We start from the raw sequence: 10,718 nt of genomic DNA on the forward strand, positions 1-10,718 counted from the left end.
TATCTTCTTAATCTATACCTCTGTCCTCAGAGTAAGCAAGGTAAGCCCTTTGGAATTCATTAGATTTTTTTTTAATATTTAATTACTAGCAGCCAATGGAAAGCATTGGAAGCTTGTGCATACATGTGGGTGTCTGTATGAAGAGGTCCGTGTGTCGTGTCCTGCTGGTGGTGATACCAGTGGTTGTAGATGTGGTTATTATTACTGTTGATTAAGTTTCTATCCACTTCATTTAATTACAGAGATCTTAGAGATGAAGCGGGCCTAGAGGAGCTATCCCACGTTGAAAGTCAGGAAGGGCGGCGGTGAGGAGATACCCCTCGTCCAAGGTAAGGAGCAGCGGCTGCACTTTGCAGGAGCATAAAGAGATACCCCATGCCCAAGGTAAGAGAAACCCAAGTAAGATGGTAGGTGTTGCAAGAGGGCATCAGAGGGCAGACACACTGAAACCATACTCACAGAAAACTAGTCAATCTAATCACACTAGGACCACAGCCTTGTCTAACTCAGTGAAACTAAGCCATGCCCGTGGGGCAACCCAAGATGGGCAGGTCATGGTGGAGAGATCTGACAGAATGTGGTCCACTGGAGAAAGGAATGGCAAACCACTTCAGTATTCTTGCCTTGAGAACCCCATGAACAGTATGAAAAGGCAAAATGATAGAATAGTGAATGAGAAACTCCCCAGGTCAGTAGGTGCCCAATATGCTACTGGAGATCAGTGGAGAAATAACTCCAGAAAGAATAAAGGGATGGAGCCAAAGCAAAAAGAATACCCAGTTGTGGATGTGACTGGTGATAGAAGCAAGGTCTGATGCTGTAAAGAGCAATAATGCATAAGAACCTGGAATGTCAGGTCCATGAACCAAGGCAAATTGGAAGTGGTCAAACAAGAGATGGCAAGAGTGAACATCGACATTCTAGGAATCAGCGAACTGAGAGTTGTGTCCTGGTGGTGGTGGTAGCTGTGGTTGTAGATGTAGTTATTATTACTGTTGATTAAGTTTCTAACCACTTCATTTAATTACAGAGCTCCTAGAGATGAAGACATGGCATGCAGAGAAACAATCAAGGGGGAGAATAATGGCAGCTGTAGGGCAGGGTTTTTGGATAACAAAGTAAGTTCTAAATGGTTTTGGCAGGGTGTGATAGAAGTAGCCTACAAGATTGCAATACTCTGCCAACCTCTATTTATCCTCCTTAAAGCTACATTTTGGAAAATGCAAGGTCTTCTTTGTCTCTATAGTAATGGTTTAAGCCAAGTAGATATTTGGGGTGTTTGGAGGTAAAAAAGATTTGCGATCTTGACTGCTTCTGGTATAATGGAATCTCATACCTAATTTTTCTTCATTAAGAATCTTTTTTGGTGGCTGGCTGTATGGCAATTGTGATGGAGAGGTTACAATTCTGTGGTCAGCCTAAAACATAAAACTAATACTCTGTTATAAAAACAGTCTTTCTATCAGAATGTGAGCTAGCATCCCTTAAACATATGCAAAAATTAATATTAAATGTATTTAGAAACATTATATATGCAATTATTATATATATGTATATAATTTATCTTTATTTATCTAAATAGTGCTTGAAGTTGTGTATGTGGCCAAATTTGCTTTTATTTTTGTATTATGATACAATTTTAAAATATGTACATATGTAGACATTTTCTGCTCTTGGCATTAATAAGATTTGTGTTTACATGTTTAATGCTGCTGCTGGGGCTGCTAAGTCGCTTCAGTCATGTCCGACTCTGTGTGACCCCATCGATGGCAACCCACCAGGCTCCTCCATCCCTGGGATTCTCCAGGCAAGAACACAGGAGTGGGTTACCATTTCATTCTCCAATGCATGCATGCATACTAAGTCGCTTCAGTTGTGTCCGACTCTGTGCGACTCCATGGACAGCAGCCCACCAGGCTGCTCTGTCCACAGGATTCTCTAGGCAAGAATACTGGAGTGGGTTGCCATTTCCTTCTCCAACATATTTAATAAGATAAGGCAAAAAAAGTAAGCATATTTAAAATATCTTAAAAGCAATAAAGCCAATACATAAGCAAAAATGAAAAGAAGAGATATTTATTTTACTGTAAAACTTTAAAAATCTGTGTTTTCTTAGATTTCAAAGTGGAAAAAATCATTGACTTCTGAGTGGTTAAAATTAGAATTTGTGATAAAATAATGAGAAAAATGCATGTAATAAAAGTCATTTTAGAATTTTGAGATCAGAAATTTGTTAGTTGCCCAGTGGTTAGGACTAGGCGCTTTTCTGCAGTAGCCTAAGTTCAGTCCCCGGTCAGGGAACTAAGATTCCACAAACTGCATGGCATGGCCAAAATAAATATATAAAAAGAAAAAAAAGAAGAATTCTGAGATCAAATAATGTCATGATATACTTGATTGCAAACTGAATTTCTTTCATAAATTTAGATTCATATATTTATCCAACAAATATATACAATTATATATATCTATTACTTAAGAAACTGAAGTAGATCTATATATAAGTAATAAAAGTCTTCCCTCCAAGAATTTAGCAAAGGATATTTATAGCAAAAACTTGACTGTAATATGACTTCCATGGGTTGTTTTTGTGTGCTGGTTTTCAGGAGAATTTGTTTAATTGCTTAACCCATCAAAATCAGGTGACTGAGTACTTTAGAGGAAAATGAAATCCATCAAGGGTTTTAAAGAAGCCATCCTAAAAATGCCTCAAATAGCAATTATAAATGCATTTGAAACAAATAAGAAAATCATACCAAAGAAATAGAAGGAATAAAAAATAACCAAGTTGTAATTAAAATTTTAAAAGTATATGTAAAATTAAAAAAATATATAATATAATTATAAAAATATCCAAATTGTAAATATAATAACCAATTGCAATTATAAAACTCAAAATTAAGTTAGAAATAAGTTAAAGAAAATGCTGCACAGGATTAAAAGTTAAGTGGAGATGATAGGCTGTGGTCTGTGAACTTGAAGACAGACCAATAGAATTTGTGCAATTTGAACAACAAAGAGAAAGTAGACAGAAATAAAAAATGAACAGAGCCTCAGGAATTCATAGGGCAGTAACAAAAGAGGCAACAGTATTATCAAGAGAATTTCAAAAGAGGTTAAAAAAAATAGGCGTGATGGAATATTTAAAGTAATAAAGGCTGTGTGTTTTGTGTGCTACTGTGTGTCTGACTTTGTGACCCCATGGACTGTAGCCCGCCAGGCTCCTCTGTCCATGGGATTTTCCAAGCAAGAATACTGCAGTGGGCTGCCATTTCCTTCTCCAAGGGATCTTCCTCACCCAGGAATTGAATCCGAGTCTCTTACATCTCCTGCATCAGCAGGCAGATTCTTTACCACTGCACCACCTGAGAAGCCAATAGTGGCCGAAAACTTACCAAACGTCGTGAAAGACGAAAATCTACAAAATGAAGAAACTGAGTCAATCTCAAAAAGATAAAACTAAGAAAAAAATCTACTCGAAGACATGTCATAATTTAAGTTCTTAAAGAAAAAGTTCTTTAAAAGAGAACAAGAGAAATGGCATATTATCTGTGATCACTTTTGGTTTCAAACATTTTCAAAAAAGCTAGCTTGTGTGATGCGTTTCCCTCAGAATCTTAAAAACAACAACAACACATACTTTTAGAACCTATTATAGGAAAAATAGTAACTTAAGTGACTAAACCACAACATAGGAAAAAGAGGTCTCTGGTGGCTCAGACAGTAAAGAATCTGCCTGCAATGAGGGAGACCCAGGTTCGATCCCTGGGTTGTGAAGATGCCCTGGAAGAGGAAATGGCAACCTACTCCAGTATTCTTGCCTGGAGAATCCCATAGACAGAGGAGCCTGGCGGACTACAGTCCATGGGGCCATAAAGAGTCACACGACTTAGTGACTTTCACTATCATAGGAAAAACAAGGGAAAAAAAATCTAACCTATCCACACAAATAAAAATGGTTATGGCTTAAAGAATAAAAATATAACAAATTCAAAGTATACATATACAAAAACTTAACAACAAAAAAATTGTTCAAAAGGACAGTAGGAATGTGACATGTCCAGATTTTGTTTTGTATGGGGATAAAGAAGACCTTAACGTGATTGAGGAAAATAATACTAGACCCACAGAAAGTAGGAAAACTGAATTTATGAGGAAATGGGGTGGGGCAGAATTGCTGAAGACTTTCTGTTCAGGAATTCGAAGAGGTGACATTTTCCGTGAAGCAATTAAATGAAATGCATTGATGATTTAACATATAGATGAACTGGCGGGTTGTGAAGAGAATGTGTAAAAATGAGAGAGTCTCTGACCGGAATTTCCAAATGTGATTTCCAAATGTGTTGGAAGGTGCGGCAGTTGCTGGGCTCGGTGTCCATGGGAACAAGGTTTCCCAGCCTTGCCGGATCAATAGTGCATTTGGAGAAAACATAAGACTTGGATCAAAGCTGCAAAACAGTCCCATTTCTTTAGGTGGAGAGTCTGACCGCTTCAATAACTGTCTCTGCTTTCCCAGGCTCATCCATGGCACTCTGTCTCCCATCGATTGAACTACAATCACTTCGCTTCTATCTAAACCCTCCAGAGTAATCAGGTACAGGGAGACCATGCTATGGGAGAAGGGAGAAAACGAAAATGAAACCTGGGGCTAAGCGCGAATAATCCATTCTTAATCCCACCTCTGAAGTTGGGATAAAAATGCATGGGAACGTGTGCAGAAAGCTACAGACAAGTCAAAAGATTTTTTTTTTTTTTTCCTTTTTAATTTTCAGCTGACACCTGAAACCTCTGGATGCCTAAGAGAGGATTAAAAAGGGGGATTCATGCTAGCGACAGTCACAGGCCACTGCTGTGCTTTACCTGTAAACTTTGCTGTTGTTTAGTTGCTAAAGTCATGTCTGAGTCCTTGCGACCCCTTGGACTGTGTAGCTCTCCAGGCTCTTCTGTCCATGGGATTGCCCAGGCAAGAATACTGGAGTGGGTTGCTGTTTCCTTCTCCAGGGGATCTTCCAGACCCAGGAAAAGAACCTAGATCTCCTGCATTGGTCGGCAGATTTCTTTATCACTGCACCGCTAGGGAAGTCTACGAGTAAACTTGCCTTAACATTAACCATTGAGACTGTAGGGAAGTGAGGACCTGGGCATTTCAAGACATGTTCTCAAGGATTGAAGAGGGGGTCCTAGTTTTATTGAAAACACTAAAGTAGTAAAGGGCTGTTTTGTGAAATCTATCAGTCTTGGACTTTTAGCTACAATAATGGTTCAATCAGGGATGTTGAAAACCAAGGCATCCATCACATGCAGATTTTTATTCCACATCTTTGGAAGAATTTCAACTGTGAAAGTGCTTTTGTCTAGTTTTATAGTCCTATTTCACAGTAAAATAATTGATACACTCTAGACATTGAAGAGGGCTTTCTAGGTAAGTCAGAAGTAAAGAATCCGCCTGCCAATGCAGGAGATGTGGGTTCTACCCCCAGGTCGGGAAGATCCCCTGGAGAAGAAAATGGCAACCCACTCCAGTATTCTTGCCTGAAGAATCCCATGGACAGAGGAGCCTGGTGGGCTACAGTCCATGGGGTCCCGAAATGTCAGACATGGCTAAGCAGGCACGGTCTGATCAAACATAAATACCAAGGTGCAATCTTTTCTACAAATTAGCTCAATTTAACTCAAGGATCACCTTCCTTTATAAAGAGTTAGCAAATGCTCTAGTTCCAATGTAGAAGTGCTAACTCAACTACTTATCAGCTGCCACATGGTAGATGAACTTTATCTTGCCCTCGTTGGGTTAAAGCATATGGTGCCTTCCATGTTCTGAAATAAAATATCACTGGGCATTTCTTCCCTACCCATTTGAGTCTTGAAAATGCATATTTAACTCTGGCTTAGTTTAGGAATTTCACAAGCAGCAGTGAAATCAGAGTTTACTATAACTGGATATATTATATACCTGCCCTATTTAAGACGTGAAACTTATAGTTAAAAATTTTTATGCACAGTGGCAGCATATTAATGCCGACTTTATTAGCTCACGGATTGTTACGGACACTGAGTTATATGAAAAGTTGATTTTGTTCCCGCTGACATTGTTTCTACCTTGCAGTAATGTGAGCTGTAGCAAATCACACATAACAATCTGTGACTCTCCAAAGCTCAGCCTTTCATTCCCTTGGAAACACATTTTAAGAAAGGGTGCATTTTGCAAGGTGGGGATCAAATGTCAGCATTTTAAGTAGCCTAAGAAAATTAACCACGATTATGAAAACATCTCAAGTTTATTTTTATTAAATAGATCACTTTGCTTTAAGGAATGAACATTTAGTTAACAACCGATTTCATCTTTTGGAATGTGATAATGAGGAAAAGAGAATGATTTTTTACAAAAAAAAAAAAAAAGTTGAGCCATGTGAATTAAAAACAATCACAGACATTTGGAAGAACTTGATTGCCTGACCACAGGAATATTTGTCCTCCACCCTTCATAATAAAACTCTACTTAAGATGATCAGTTTGACTGAGTGTACTTTATATATGAGAATAGGGAGTTTTCCAAGTGGTTCTTCAAAATTCTTAATGGTGTCAGTTTTGATGGAATGCAAGCAAGCAGTGGCCAGGTACAGTGACATAAGGCGGGGTAGGGGGGTTCTGTTTAAACACACCAAAGTCACATATTGAGGTAATAGAACCTTAAAGAAAGGTGGTTTTAATAAAGAATTCTTTTTATACAAAATGCATTTGTTTAGATTTATATCCTGTAGACTCTGATGACAACTCAATAATGATTGCTCCAGACCTCTGTATTAATAAGATTTAATATAGTAAAGTTTCCAGAAATGTGTTTTTTGAAATATTATGAGTCAGGAAGTAGTCCTCTGAAGCTGAATCTCATCAACAGATTTTATGAGTTTGAATTCAAAGAATTATATATAGTTTCTAAGAAAAAAAAAATGACCCCAAAGCAAGCGAATTAGTTAACTAGTTCTTATGCATGACAGATACGTATGCTAGAATGCAATACATCTTCTGTGAACCTTTTGAAGTTCACATTTTTGGATTTAAGAGCAGAACAGAATCCATTCTGTTTGCAGATGTATTGCGTTGTAATTGCCAAAGGTCTTGGGCCAAAATATTAGTTCTTTTAAAATTCACGACAGATTTAGAAATTTTAAACGGGTCCCTTAGACCAGTCAAAAGAGATGAAAAACTGTATGTTGGAAATACCAAGAATTCAGTATAGATGCAGTAACTTAACAATAAGGATACATGTCCCATATTTTAAACTCATCTTAGGATGTTTTCATAAAGATGGCTTGATTTTAATGCAATCATTTCATGACCAGAAGAGAAATAGACATATTTGAAAAAAAAAGTCTTATGTGATTTATGTGGTTATTTCACTTACTCTGAGGCAACTTATTACTTCTATATTTGAATCTCAGTCCTCTCTTCTAAATTTAAGAGTCCATCTTATGTTATCTATAAACTTACTTAATTCTGAAATTGCTTAGTAGGAATAGAAATTCTTTTCATGTAGCATATTTTAGGAAAATAGGAAACGTTTATAAATTCTTAAAAAAATTGTATTCAAATTTGAACATACATATGAAAATATCAGATATTTCAATTGTATGCAGATGCCTGCATGTATGCCCAAGTTACCACATTCAATAACAGAAATCTCATTTCTTAGTTCTCTAAAAGGAATTCTACATGCAAATTAACAAAAACATATAAGCAAAAAAATAAAATAAACCCTTAAATATTGCATCTAACCACCGTAAAAGTATTTTCATCTTTCTCATCATAGTGGTATTATTCTTTCCTTTGAGTGAAGGCTCCTTTCAAGATAATGATGCTGCTCCTGGCAACACTTTGAAGTTCCATCCCTTGTCAGTTAATCACTTCACAGTTTCTTTATTTTTTAATACCAATAGTTTGACTATTAATTTGCCTTATTTTATAATGATGCAAGGAAATGTATAAGATCAAAAGTCATTCTAGATATGGTGTCCACCATAGTCAATTTAATAAAGGCATCCATATAACAAGATTTTCAATAGCATGCATCTATAAGTGATCTGATTAAGACCATTTATCAACTTTCAATTTGGCAGAAACATCAAAACTGATAGCTATTAAAAACAAAACACCTTTGAAAATCACAGACACATGAAACACAATCAATATTAATAAAAATAAGATGGAAACAGAATAAAATGTGGAACTTGACTGTTTATTAGCAATCTTAAAAAGAAATGCTTTATCAACTGCAAAAATGCTGAGCCTATAGGAGAGATTCTTCTATGATAAACCAGAAAAAGTCATTTCCAATGAACTTGTAATTGTCAATGTGATTTCATACTGAAGATGGTGGGTGACATATTAATATTTTCTATCTTTTAAATTCTTCTGATTTATGTAAAAGCACAGGAGGTTTTTCTGATACCACGAATGTCATTATGATAAAGATGCATATTTCAAAAAGTTTTCTGTTTTGTCAAGGAAAAATACTGCACAGCATCATTGACAGCAGCAATATAATTTCCAAACCAGACTCTTCTAAGGAAATACTTCTGGAAAAGTTCTTATTATAGATGATGTACCCTTACGTTATGAGCAGAATTTTCCAGCTGAAAAATGTCTTTCATGGTTTGTAGTCAGCCAAATGGTCTGTCTCTTGTTGATCACCCACTTAAGAAGCAGAGATGTAGGAATTATTAATTATTGATTCAGTTTCTTGGGAGATTTGATGTTAAGGTTCATACTCCTTCATCCTCTCAATCATTATGAGATATATATATATATTTCTCCTGCTCAAAATCCTTCAAATTAATAGTATTTTACATCATTTCTATTTCTTACCCCAGTATTTATGAGTCTTTATTGGAGAAGGCAATGGCACCCCACTGCAGTACTCTTGCCTGGAAAATCCCATGGACGGAGGAGCCTGGTGGGCTGCAGTCCATGGGGTCGCTGAGGGTCCGACACGACTGAGCGACTTCACTTTCACTTTTCACTTTCCTGCATTGGAGAAGGACATGGCAACCCACTCCAGTGTTCTTGCCTGGAGAATCCCAGGGATGGGGGAGCCTGGTGGGCTGTCGTCTATGGGGTCGCACAGAGTCGGACACGACTGAAGTGACTTAGCAGCAGCATTGTGTTAGCACATGAGCTATTCCTACTTCATTCCCTGTCCTTCTGTGTCTATCTGTCATTCACTCCTCAGATGGAAATACCTTCCCAAAAAATTGTGAACTACTTATGGACAGAATGATTATACTCAGAAACAGCTTCTCACTTTTGTATAGCACTTAGAATAGTGCAAGGATAATGCATGTGTAAGTGCATGCTCAGTCCCTCAGTTGTGTCTGACTCTTTGTGACCCCATGGATTGTAATCTGCCAGGCTCCTCTGTCCATGGGATTTCCCAGGCAAGAATACTGGAGTGAGTGGCCCTTTCCTTCTCCAGGGGATCAAACCTGTGTTTCTTGTGTCTCCTGCATTGGCAGGTAGATTCTTTATCACTGAGCCATCTGGGAAGCCAAGGATAATGCATCCATGCTCATTTTAAGTGTGTAAGTGCTAAATCAACATTTGGATTCATGGCTGACTTAACTAACTCAGTCAAGGAGCAGGGTGTTATTATACCCAAATATCCACACTGGGGAGATAAATGTTCCCTCTACTAATATGCACTGCTGGGCATACACACTGAGGAAACCAGAATTGAAAGAGACACGTGTACCCCAATGTTCATCGCAGCACTGTTTATAATAGCCAGGACATGGAAGCAACCTAGATGTCCATCAGCAGATGAATGGATAAGAAAGCTGTGGTATATATACACAATGGAGTATTACTCAGCCATTAAAAAGAATACATTTGAATCAGTTCGAATGAGGTGGATGAAACTGGAGCCTATTATACAGAGTGAAGTAAGCCAGAAAGAAAAACACCAATACAGTACACTAACGCATATATATGGAATTTAGAAAGATGGTAACAATAACCCTGTATACGAGACAGCAAAAGAGACACAGATGTATAGAACAGTCTTTTGGACTCTGTGGGAGATGGAGAGGGTGGGATGATTTGGGAGAATGGCATTGAAATATGTATAATATCATATATGGAACGAGTTGCCAGTCCAGGTTCGATGCACGATACTGGATGCTTGGGGCTGGTACACTGGGAAGACCCAGAGGGATGGTATGGGGAGGGAGGAGGGAGGAGGGTTCAGGATGGGGAACACATGTATACCTGTGGTGGACTCATTTTGATATATGGCAAAACCAATACAATATTGTAAAGTTAAAAAATAAAATTAAATTAAAAAAAAAGCGGTATCTAAGATATCATGAGATTGGACTGGTGGAAATCTATGTTCTCTGGAGTGTTGTGATTCTAAGTTTTTAAAATATGTGCTCCTTATAAAGATGGAAATATATTTCACACCATCATCACTATTATCACAAATACAGACCAGCCGAGCTGAGTCAGCGTTTGAGAACTGTGCTCAGTTGTGTCTGACTTTTTGTGACCTCATGGGCTGTAGCCCATCAAGCTCCTCTGTCCATGGGATTTCCCAGGCAAGAGTACTGGAGTGGGTTGCCATTTACTCCTCCTGGGGATCTTCCCAACCCAGGGATCGAACTCATGTCTCTGGTGTCTCCTGCATTGGCAGACAAATTCTTTCCCACTGAGCCACCTGGGAA

The 10,718-nt window shown here is 37.9% G+C and overlaps 1 long non-coding RNA gene across 1 annotated transcript; it reads left to right on the forward strand.

Moving 5' to 3' along the window:
* The first annotated feature begins 260 nt into the window (after nucleotides 1-260).
* On the forward strand, nucleotides 261-2,038 carry LOC129624195 (uncharacterized). Its single transcript, XR_008700812.1, has 3 exons — nucleotides 261-384; nucleotides 1,031-1,118; nucleotides 1,730-2,038. It is a non-coding gene; the product is annotated as an uncharacterized LOC129624195 (long non-coding RNA).
* Nucleotides 2,039-10,718: the final 8,680 nt, after the last annotated feature.

Source organism: Bubalus kerabau, chromosome 12 (genome assembly GCF_029407905.1).
Source record: "Bubalus kerabau isolate K-KA32 ecotype Philippines breed swamp buffalo chromosome 12, PCC_UOA_SB_1v2, whole genome shotgun sequence".
Lineage (NCBI taxonomy): Eukaryota > Metazoa > Chordata > Mammalia > Artiodactyla > Bovidae > Bubalus > Bubalus kerabau.